This window comes from Octopus bimaculoides, chromosome 14 (assembly GCF_001194135.2).
Source record: "Octopus bimaculoides isolate UCB-OBI-ISO-001 chromosome 14, ASM119413v2, whole genome shotgun sequence".
Lineage (NCBI taxonomy): Eukaryota > Metazoa > Mollusca > Cephalopoda > Octopoda > Octopodidae > Octopus > Octopus bimaculoides.
In genome coordinates, this window is record NC_068994.1 from 35,536,729 (window position 1) to 35,546,491 (window position 9,763).

The window sequence follows — 9,763 nt, forward strand, 5'->3', positions numbered from 1 at the left end:
ACACACACACACACACACACACACACACACACACACACACATACATGGGAAAAGTGTAAAAGATGGTTGGGAGAGTGGCTGTAATTTAAGCAAAGAATAGTAAAGAATAAAAAACTTAACAAGGTAGGAAAATTGAACAACAAAAGAGCCATGTAAAAGAAAGGATGCTTAGGCAGGCATTTAAAGTGTTGGTGAATTTTGGAAAGCATGGAAGTTTTGAAGGATGTGGTGTCCCGACAGCTAATAACTGGCAAGAGTTATTTATTCCATGCTTTGAAGTAAAAGGCTGTGTCTATGATCTTCATAAAGCCCTTTGGAGACTTGTGAAATGAAAGCAGTTCACATTTTTCTTATTCTAGTACTAAAGTCCATGGCTACAGGTAAAAAAAAATATATGAATGGAGGGAATTTTTCAAGGATAAACATTCTAGGATTGGGAGAGAACTGAAGATAATAGTTAATGTAGGGACTATGGAATGGATAGACACAATATAGGTAACTAGATAGGGAGACATGCAGAAAGGAATGGGTTTGTTTGGGGATGGTATGCAAACAGCTAGCAGTGGTCACTGTACAGTTGTCAGAAAATGTAAGAACAAGGAGCCAAAACGTCTGTGAACCAGACGTTGGTGTGTGCTGGTAAGGGGTTCAATGCCAAACAGTCAGGTGTTTTCAGAAATAGCAATCAGTTTTCAGGGAAAGGTCAATAAGACTGATTGATACATACATTAGTACATGAATCTGATCACAAAAGGTCAAGCATTTGAGTGTATTTGTTGCACTGATAGTGTGGACAGGAATATGAGGGAGTAATATATACAGTAAGGGTCTTTGCTAGTGCTCAAATATTTATTTGCATGAACTAAACACAAATGTCAAACAAATATTTTTTTTTAACATATTACACACACACACACACTTATGATTATTATGTGATATAAAGTCAAGAAGACAGTAACACACACACACACACACACACAGACACACACACACACACACACAGACACAGTCACACACATGCGTGAAAATATACACATTCACACTCACACGTACACATACATGCATACGCACACAGGCATGTGTGCACACAAATACACATGCACACACACAGACACAGTCACACACATGCGTGAACATATACACATTCACACTCACACATGCACATACATGCACACACACACACACACATATGTGCACACATATACACATGCACACACAAAAATACACATATCCACACATATACACACATACACATATACACTTATGTACAATAGGTTTCTTTCAGTTTCTATCTACCAAATCCACCCCAAAAGCTTTTGGTTGGCCCAGGGCTGTTGTGGAAGACACATAACCGAATGAGACTTAAACCAAAACCGTGCTGCTGGTAAGCAAACTTCTTGCTACACAGTCATCACTGTATTTACATGTTTTCTTAAAGTTTGGTTTGCCTGTTTGGCCACTGAATTTTAAAACCAATAACATTCCAAATTCACACTGTGGCCTTTGCTTAAGGAAAATGAGGAAGAACTTGCAATTAGAGCAAATTTAATTGTAGCATATTCTAGAGGTGAGATGGTTTTGGAAAGTAATTTCCTCAGGTGAATTGGCAATTAAATGAAAGAACGGCTATCATCAGAAATGGAAACCAATAAACATTGGCCAGGTGAATACTCTTGGCACAGCTGAAAATAGATCTGCCGAGCATGCAAATGTTACATGTTAGAGGAACCGGTAAGAAGATTGGAATAAATTGTCTTGGTGCTTAAAATAAACTGGTACATAAATTGTTTCTCTTTATTAGTAGTAATATTTTTTTTTTGTTTTTGTCTTTATCATGATAAGACTTTTCTTAGAGGGGTATTTGTTTTGGTAAAATTGATATTAAAAGAAAATTGCTATAACAGGAGATTCCATGAGTAATGTACACCTTCTTAAAACAGTTTCTTTTGGAAATTTTAGTTGCAAGGTTTAAAAAGTGATATTGTTGATATATGTAAAAGAAAACACAGACACATTTTTCATATATATCATATATAGGCACAAGCATGGCTGTGGTTAAGAAGCTCACTTTGCAACCATATAGTTTTAGGTTCAGTCCTACTGCAGAGCCCCTAGAGCAAGTGACTTCTACAAGAGCTCCAGGCTGACCAATACCTTGGTAAAAGTCTGTGTGTGTGTGTGTGTGTGCATGCGTGCATGTGTGTATGTCCTGTATGTGCATGCATGTGTGAGTATGTGTTTGTGTGAGTGTGTGTATGTGTAAGTGTGTGCATGCGTGCGTGCGTGTGTATGTGTGGGTGTGTGAGTGTGATCATGTTTATGTTTGTCTCTGACCACTGCATGAGAACTTGTGTTGATTTGTTTACATCCCCATAACTTAGCAGTTCAGTCAAAGGGACTGATGGGTCAAGGTACCAGACTTAAAATAAGTACTGGGGCTGATTTGTTGGACTAAGCCCTTCTAGGTAGAACTCCAGCATGACCACAGTCTAATGACTGAAACCAGTGAAATAAAAAAGAAGAGAAACATAAAAGTATACAGACATTTTCTCTCTGCATATATTCTTTTATTCTTCTATTCTTTTACTTGTTTTACTCATTTGACTGTTTCCATGCTGGAGCACCACCTTTAGTCGAACAAATTGACCTCAGGACTTATTCTTTGTAAGCCTAGTACTTATTCTATTAGCCTCTTTTGCCAAACTGCTAAGTTATGGGGACATAAACACACCAACTCTGGTTGTCAAGCGGTGGTGGGAGACAAACAAAAACACACACACATATATATACATGGTGTGCTTCTTTCAGTTTCCATCTATCAAATCCACTCACATGGCTTTGGTTTGTCTGTGGCTATATAGTAGAAGACCTTATTCTAAGTGGACGTCCATTATGCTAGTATAATGGACGTCTACTTAGTGGTCATCCCTCTTATATGTATGTAATATAATTTTTCTGAATCTTCAGATTTTTCAATATGCTAGGCCATTGGTTTTAAATTGATATTAATCAAATTAATATTCAATTTTTCACCCTTATTATTTAAATTTATACAAATATTTATATATGTATGATGGACTCTGCCATCGAAGATGACATACGAGTGTTCAGTTTTTGCTGAACAAGCTACACAAATGATTTGTTTATAGTGATCAAATGTTTGTGCTGCACATTAGTTCACTCTCTCCATCAAATCAATGTTGTCTGAACAGGTGCACAGGTGTACCATGCATCAGGTATTGAAATGATAGCAGAACAATGTGAGATAAAGTGTTTTGCTCAAGAGGAACAATGCACCGCCCAGTCTACCAATTGAAATCACAATCACTAGAATGTGAATGCAACACCCTAACTACTGTGTGTGTGTCTTTGTGTCTGTGTTTGTCCCCCACCACCACTTGACAACCAGTGCTGGTATGTTTACATCCCTGTAACATAGCTGTTCAGCAAAAAAGACTGATAGAATAAAATGCCAGGTTTAAAAAAATAAGTACTGAGGTCGATTCATTCAACTAAAAGTTTTTTGAGGCTGTGCCCCAGCATGGCCACAATCTAATGACTGGAACACGTAAGAGATAAAACAATAATACAAATACAGAAACTAAACGCAATAGAAAGAAAGTGGAACTTCTAAAAAGTTTATCTATCTAACTTTAATAAGAATAACATACACACCTATAAAAAAAAAAATGACATATACATTTATAAAAGACCTGAAAGACAGATTCAGCAACTGAACTGCTCACTTCTCCCTCAATGGCAAAACAACAAAAATAAGAATTTTCCACAGAAAATTGTAAAATAAATCCTGTTAATAATGACACGTACAAAAGCAATTCACATTGATTTGTTTTTGTTCCAAGTTCAGCCAGAGGTGAGATGAAATTATCGACTGGTTGTGACTGTTACATCAGTAAAAGCTACTCCATTGATCAAAAGGTTGCTGTTTATTATTTCCAATAACCCCAGCGACTAACCAATCTCTCGAAATAGCATCTGTTTGACTCATCATTGCATGCTATGTAATACTATATCTTCAAACATGAAAGCTGTCATTGCATAACCATTCTAGTCTGATTAGGAAAAAAAAAAAAAAAGGATAAGGAAAAGTAAAAGGAATAATATTTTTAGACATTTTACTTGAAATAATGTCATGTGAGGTCCACAGAAAGGTTGGAAGTAATCTTCTGGTGAGCAGAGTCTGTAACATGTGTTCGTTTTTAGGTTGAAGCATTTTACCCCATAAACTTCTTGTGTTCTTGCTGTTTTCAACTGTATTGAACAGTCGAGAGAAAGACGAGTTCTGCCAGGTTAACCAGCTTTTTTATGTTCCATAAAGACACCGTTTTTGTTGGTGACAAAAACAGAAAACAAAAAGAAAACAACAAAAACATGTGACTAAGAAGCTCACTTTGCAACCACATGGTTTTAGGTTCAGTCCCACAGTGCAGCACTGTGGGCAAGTGTCCTCTGCTATAGCCATGGACCAACCAAAGCTTTGTGAGTGGATTTGGTAGATGGAGCTGTGTGGAAGCTGGCTGTGTGTGTGTATGTGCATATTTATCTTTGTGTTTGTTCCTCCCTGCTCCACTTGAAATCCAGTATTGGTTTGTTTATGTCCTATAACTTAGTGGTTCAGCATAAAAAAAAATTTAAAAAACCCGATAGAATAAGTACCAGATTTTTAAAAAAACAAGCAAACATAAGTGCTAGGGTCAATTTGTTGGAGTAAACTCCTTAAGGTATGGCTGCAGTCAAATGTCTGAAACAAGTAAAAACAAACAAACAAACAAATGAATAAATAGATACATAAATAAATATTTAAAGGTTTACAGAATTTCAGCTCAGCAGGCTGATGACGTACCAGACTACCAAATGATGTTTCAACAATTTGTACCCAGGCGCAGTTCGTTGATGTACTTATTGAGAAGACATTTAACTCTTAGTACTTTAGTGCAACATACACCATACTGAATGAAATAAGCACCATGTGTGTTAATGATCACTACTGTAAGCAGCTGGAACACTATGAAATTGATGAATGTTTCATTAACTTGTGGTAATTAGTTCAAACTCCCAAGAGGTTTGAGCTAAATCCCTTTTTAGAGATGGGCAGAGGGACACCCGGTGATTGTTCATAGCCTGGTAATGTGCTTATACTCATATAGTCTAAAAGGAGAATTTATACTCTCAAGATCACCTGTGAAACAATTTATCTCTCCAAGTCCAAATGTATACAAACATGTAAAATACGACTGTACACAGCTATATTTCATTCAACATTGCTTAGTGTGTCTTTAATTAACAGAATAATTTAGATGCTGTCAAGGACAGATTATTACTTCAAATAAATTGTCAATATCTCAGGTAAATAATCTTTCTTTTCTTCTTTCATCAATTTATTTCAGATACAGTGACAGATATGTGACATATCCTGTTAATTAGAAGATTACAGGTATGTGGCATTCTTCAATCATTATGTCTTTAAAAATCAATTAATACTTGATGTTGCTGCCCCTCATAAGAATACAATATCCATTAGAATTTGACGCTTTCATCTACCTAGCACTTTAATCAGTAAGCACAATAAGCACATGCTTTGGGGGTATCAAGGGAAGGGGTGCACCATAGAAATGGTAAATGGTTTAATGTATGCAAAAAATCATTTTAAACTTGTTAAAATCATAATTGAAGTTGTTTACATGATTGGAAATATAATTTTAAATGTTCATGGTGCTACAGTGAGGATCTGATCAAAGTCTTTGCAATTTAAAAAAAGTGGAAAACTTTTCAAATATAAATAAAGTGGAAGTATTCAAAAATAAACATTATTTTCTACCTTAGTGTTAGTTATGCCTCATGGTTTATTATTGCTTATATTTTGAATTACATATATATGGAGCCACCAAAATCTTTTAAGTACTTAAGACCTCTATGGGTTTAATATTTCCCTGCATCTACCTTTAAATTACAACCAGAGCTGTGAAGATTTGTTTTTGGATTTTCAGCCTCATTTCTTGCTAGAAGAAATTTTGGAAATTCCAGTAGTATACTGGTACTTAATAAAGTAATTATGGATTGTGAAGTAAAGTTCTCAGTTCCACAGTGGAATAGAAAAACTGGAGCAACAGCACTTTAAGTCTCACCTAATCATTTGATCAAACCCATGTGTTCCATAGGATGTTTCTCCTGCTGACTTATGTTGAACACAATAGCTTTCAATGCTAAATATATCTGGGTCCATTGATTCTCACAAGAAATCTGTGCCATCGTGGTTCATACCCCTATCCCCATCATTAGTTTTGCTCACCAAATTTGCCCGCTTGGCACTGTGCATTTGTTGCTGCTATGAAATGGTCACCTCCAAGCAAGAGAGAAGTGACCTGTTTAACCCATTCTGAGTTTGAAAGTAGATAGAAGTCCTCTTGTCATTCACTTTACCAAGTTTCATACCCTTAATACACAAACAGCATTGAAAAGATTCATTCAGAATTCTCAGCCATATAATTCTGGACTTCTGTGATAAGGAATTTATATTATGAATACTGTTTATACTAGCATAGTAATAAAGACATTGGTTAATGCAGTGCAGTCACCCGGAGGTTCTGAGTTTAATCCCAGTCAAGGTACTAAGGCAATTCACCAAAAATCAACTAAAGCAAAAAAATTCATGAAATACAGAGAGTGGAATGAGAACAGTGTACCCCTCTGGATCAAATAAGGGGTTAGGTTCAAAATTCTAATATAATTGCAGAGTTCAGCACAAGACACTGGAAGAAGGCTGGAACATACAACAGCTGAATCGTAGTGAAAGCAACAATCAAGAGGAAGACACCAGTTCAACCAATATAAACAATATACATAATTTTCAGCTTTAGCTTTCTTGCTTAGAAATGCCTGGGAAACCTCAGTATCGACTGATTAAATTGAACACCAGTACTTAACTGGTACTTTATTTTTGCTATCACTGATGGGATTTGAACTCAGAGCACAGTCAACTGGAACAAATAGTGCAAGAATTTAAGAAGACAAAGCAACAACACTCCCCAATGTATTATCTTTAAGTACTTGTTATATTAGGTATTTTCTTTCCTTACATCTTCAGAATATTTTCTATTTGGTTTTGTATATCTCAGATGTGAATAAAATAAATAAATAGATTACCATTTATTTACTTAAAGTTATGGCCAGAACTACATCTATGTGAGTTCAATGTGTTAAATATTCTGGTAAATTTCTATTCCTAGTTTGTGCTTCTATTCTTTATAGCTTGCAGTCGAGTTTGATGCCAGACAAACCATGCTTTAAATCAATGTATCAATGTTGGTCAGAAGCACATTCTTCAAAATATCAATAAGAAGAACTCCCAAGATGTTTCCCATTATACTAGGAAGTTGTAAATCGGACTTGCTACAATTTTAGTATGCATCAGTAGATACACCGGGGACTATGCCACTGCATATAACTGCCTGTTTATGCCAGTGAATTAATGTTTTTTTATCAAGAAATCCAACCAGTACATTCAGTTTCATTCACATGACAGACAATTTCGATTGGAATCTTGGCCTATGTATTGCCAGCTAATCTCGAAGACTGATGTTGAAAAGATATTTTTGTACATTTTTTTATCTATTTCTTTTTTCTTAATGCTATGAAGATATATTTAATGGTTTCTAATGTGTATTTGATAAAGGAGAATTTGTTTACACGATTGTTTTTACTTGTTTCTTCCTACTATCTTTAGTTGGATTTTTTTTTACCACTTTCTACTTCTTTCTACTTTCTTTCTTTTCTTTTAGTGCATATATATATATATATATATATATATATATATATATATATATATATATATATATATATATATATATTGACATACACATATGCATGCACACATGAACACACATATGCACACCCTCACATGTATTGGTGCTCATGTTGGTGTGGGTTTTATTAACATTGTAAATTTCAAGAAAAAGCTTTCTTTTCACATCTTTTCTTCACTTTTAAAAAGATGCCTGCATGCATACACACATGTATGTATGTATATACATACACATAGATACACACCCACACATACACATACATAGACACATACATACATGCATATATATATATATATATATATATATTCCATGTAAATATATACATATCATGTAAATGAACAAATGAGCTTGAGTAAGGTCAAATAAATAAGTTTTGTCTCCTGAAAGAATTCTATGCACACACAAGCAAAATTATAAATAAAAAAAAAGAATACATACCTCTACCACCATACCCACATGCATGCACACACACACACACACATGCACACACACACACACAAACATACCTAAAAAATCACTAGAAGTTTACTTCCTTTTTTTTTTTTCCCCCTATAATTTGTAACAAAACATCTTTCTTGTTAATACATTTGTTACAAGATCTAAATAAATTACACGATGCAAAACAACAAATCAGAAGATGGCATATCTTTAGGAATGGAAATAACAGAAACTAACAATGAGGAAAGTTTGACCAATTATTTTTTAATGATATGTCGTTAGCAAAGTAACTTATCACTCATGTATACATAATTAAGTACACAATGTCAAAAATGTAACATAAAAACTCTGAAAATGATGCGTAAATAACAAGGTATTTTACAGTTTTATGTTATAGCTGCATATGTAGTTGTGTAGTCAGAAGTTTGGTTCCCAGCCACGTGGCTCCAGGTTCAGCCTCACTGTAAGGCACCTTAGGCAAATGTCTTCTTCTATAGTGCCAAGCTGACCAAAGCCTTGTGAGTGGTTTTTGTAGATGGAAACTGAAGGAAGTCTGCTGTATATGTGTATGTATGTGACTTGGTGTGTGTGTTTGTCCCCCACCATCACTTCACCACTGGTGTTGGTATGTTTATGCTCCCATAACTTTGCAATTAGGTAAAAGAGTCACTTCGTTTGACTAAAATTCTTCAAGGCAGTACTCCAGCATGGTCGCAGTCTAATAACTGGAATAAGTAAAAAATAAAAGACTGGCACCAGTGTAGCTATGTGGTTAAGAAGCTTGCTTTCCTACAGTGTGGCACACCATGCTACCTTGGGCAAATGTCTTTTACTTTAACCATGAGCTGACCAAGGCCTTGTGAATTAATTTGGTAGATGAAAACTATCTGGAAGCCAGTTGTTTTATATGTATGTATGTATGTATGTATGTAATATAAGAAAAAGAGATGACACAGGGAAAACAAAGTTTATGCTGTGGACCCTTAGCTGAGTGCCTGGATAATATCCCACAGCTTCATCGGACCCTCAAATATTCAAATATGAAGGGCAATTTATTTGGGAAGAAAAGAATTAAATTTTTGGAATATACAGGGAAAGCATTAACAGTGAGAAAGTCATTGCTGATGTATATATCTAATACATAAATGTATGTGTTAGTGTGTGTGTGTGTGTATATGAGTATCTATATGTATGTATATATATATATATATATACAAATGATATATGAGTATATGCATTCTTCCAATTGCAAGTTTTCTTTTCAGGTACACGACACTGCTTTTCCCCTTCCCAGGCTACAGGCCCACACCCCCAACACCCATACTGTTAGGATTGGCACTCTCAACGTCGGCACGCTGAAAGGTAGATCTGGTGAAATTGTTGAGATGCTTGAACGGAGACGCGTAGATATGTGCTACATCCAGGAAGTAAGATGGAGAGGAGGTTCTGCGAGGTTCCTCACAGGCAAAGAACACAGGTACAAGATTTTCTGGGCAGGGAAC

The 9,763-nt window shown here is 35.4% G+C and overlaps 1 protein-coding gene and 1 long non-coding RNA gene across 6 annotated transcripts in view; one reads left to right on the top strand and one right to left on the bottom strand.

The window, feature by feature from the left end:
- LOC106881593 (protocadherin beta-15) overlaps positions 1-9,763 on the bottom strand; it is a 363,194-nt gene that overhangs the window by 203,608 nt on the left and 149,823 nt on the right. The window lies entirely within an intron of this gene.
- The window catches only part of LOC128249440 (uncharacterized), a 347,579-nt gene that overhangs the window by 73,268 nt on the left and 264,548 nt on the right, over positions 1-9,763 (top strand). For both annotated transcript variants that reach the window (XR_008265561.1, XR_008265562.1), the window contains exon 2: positions 5,409-5,455. This is a non-coding gene — a long non-coding RNA (uncharacterized LOC128249440). The remainder of the gene's footprint in view (positions 1-5,408; positions 5,456-9,763) is intronic.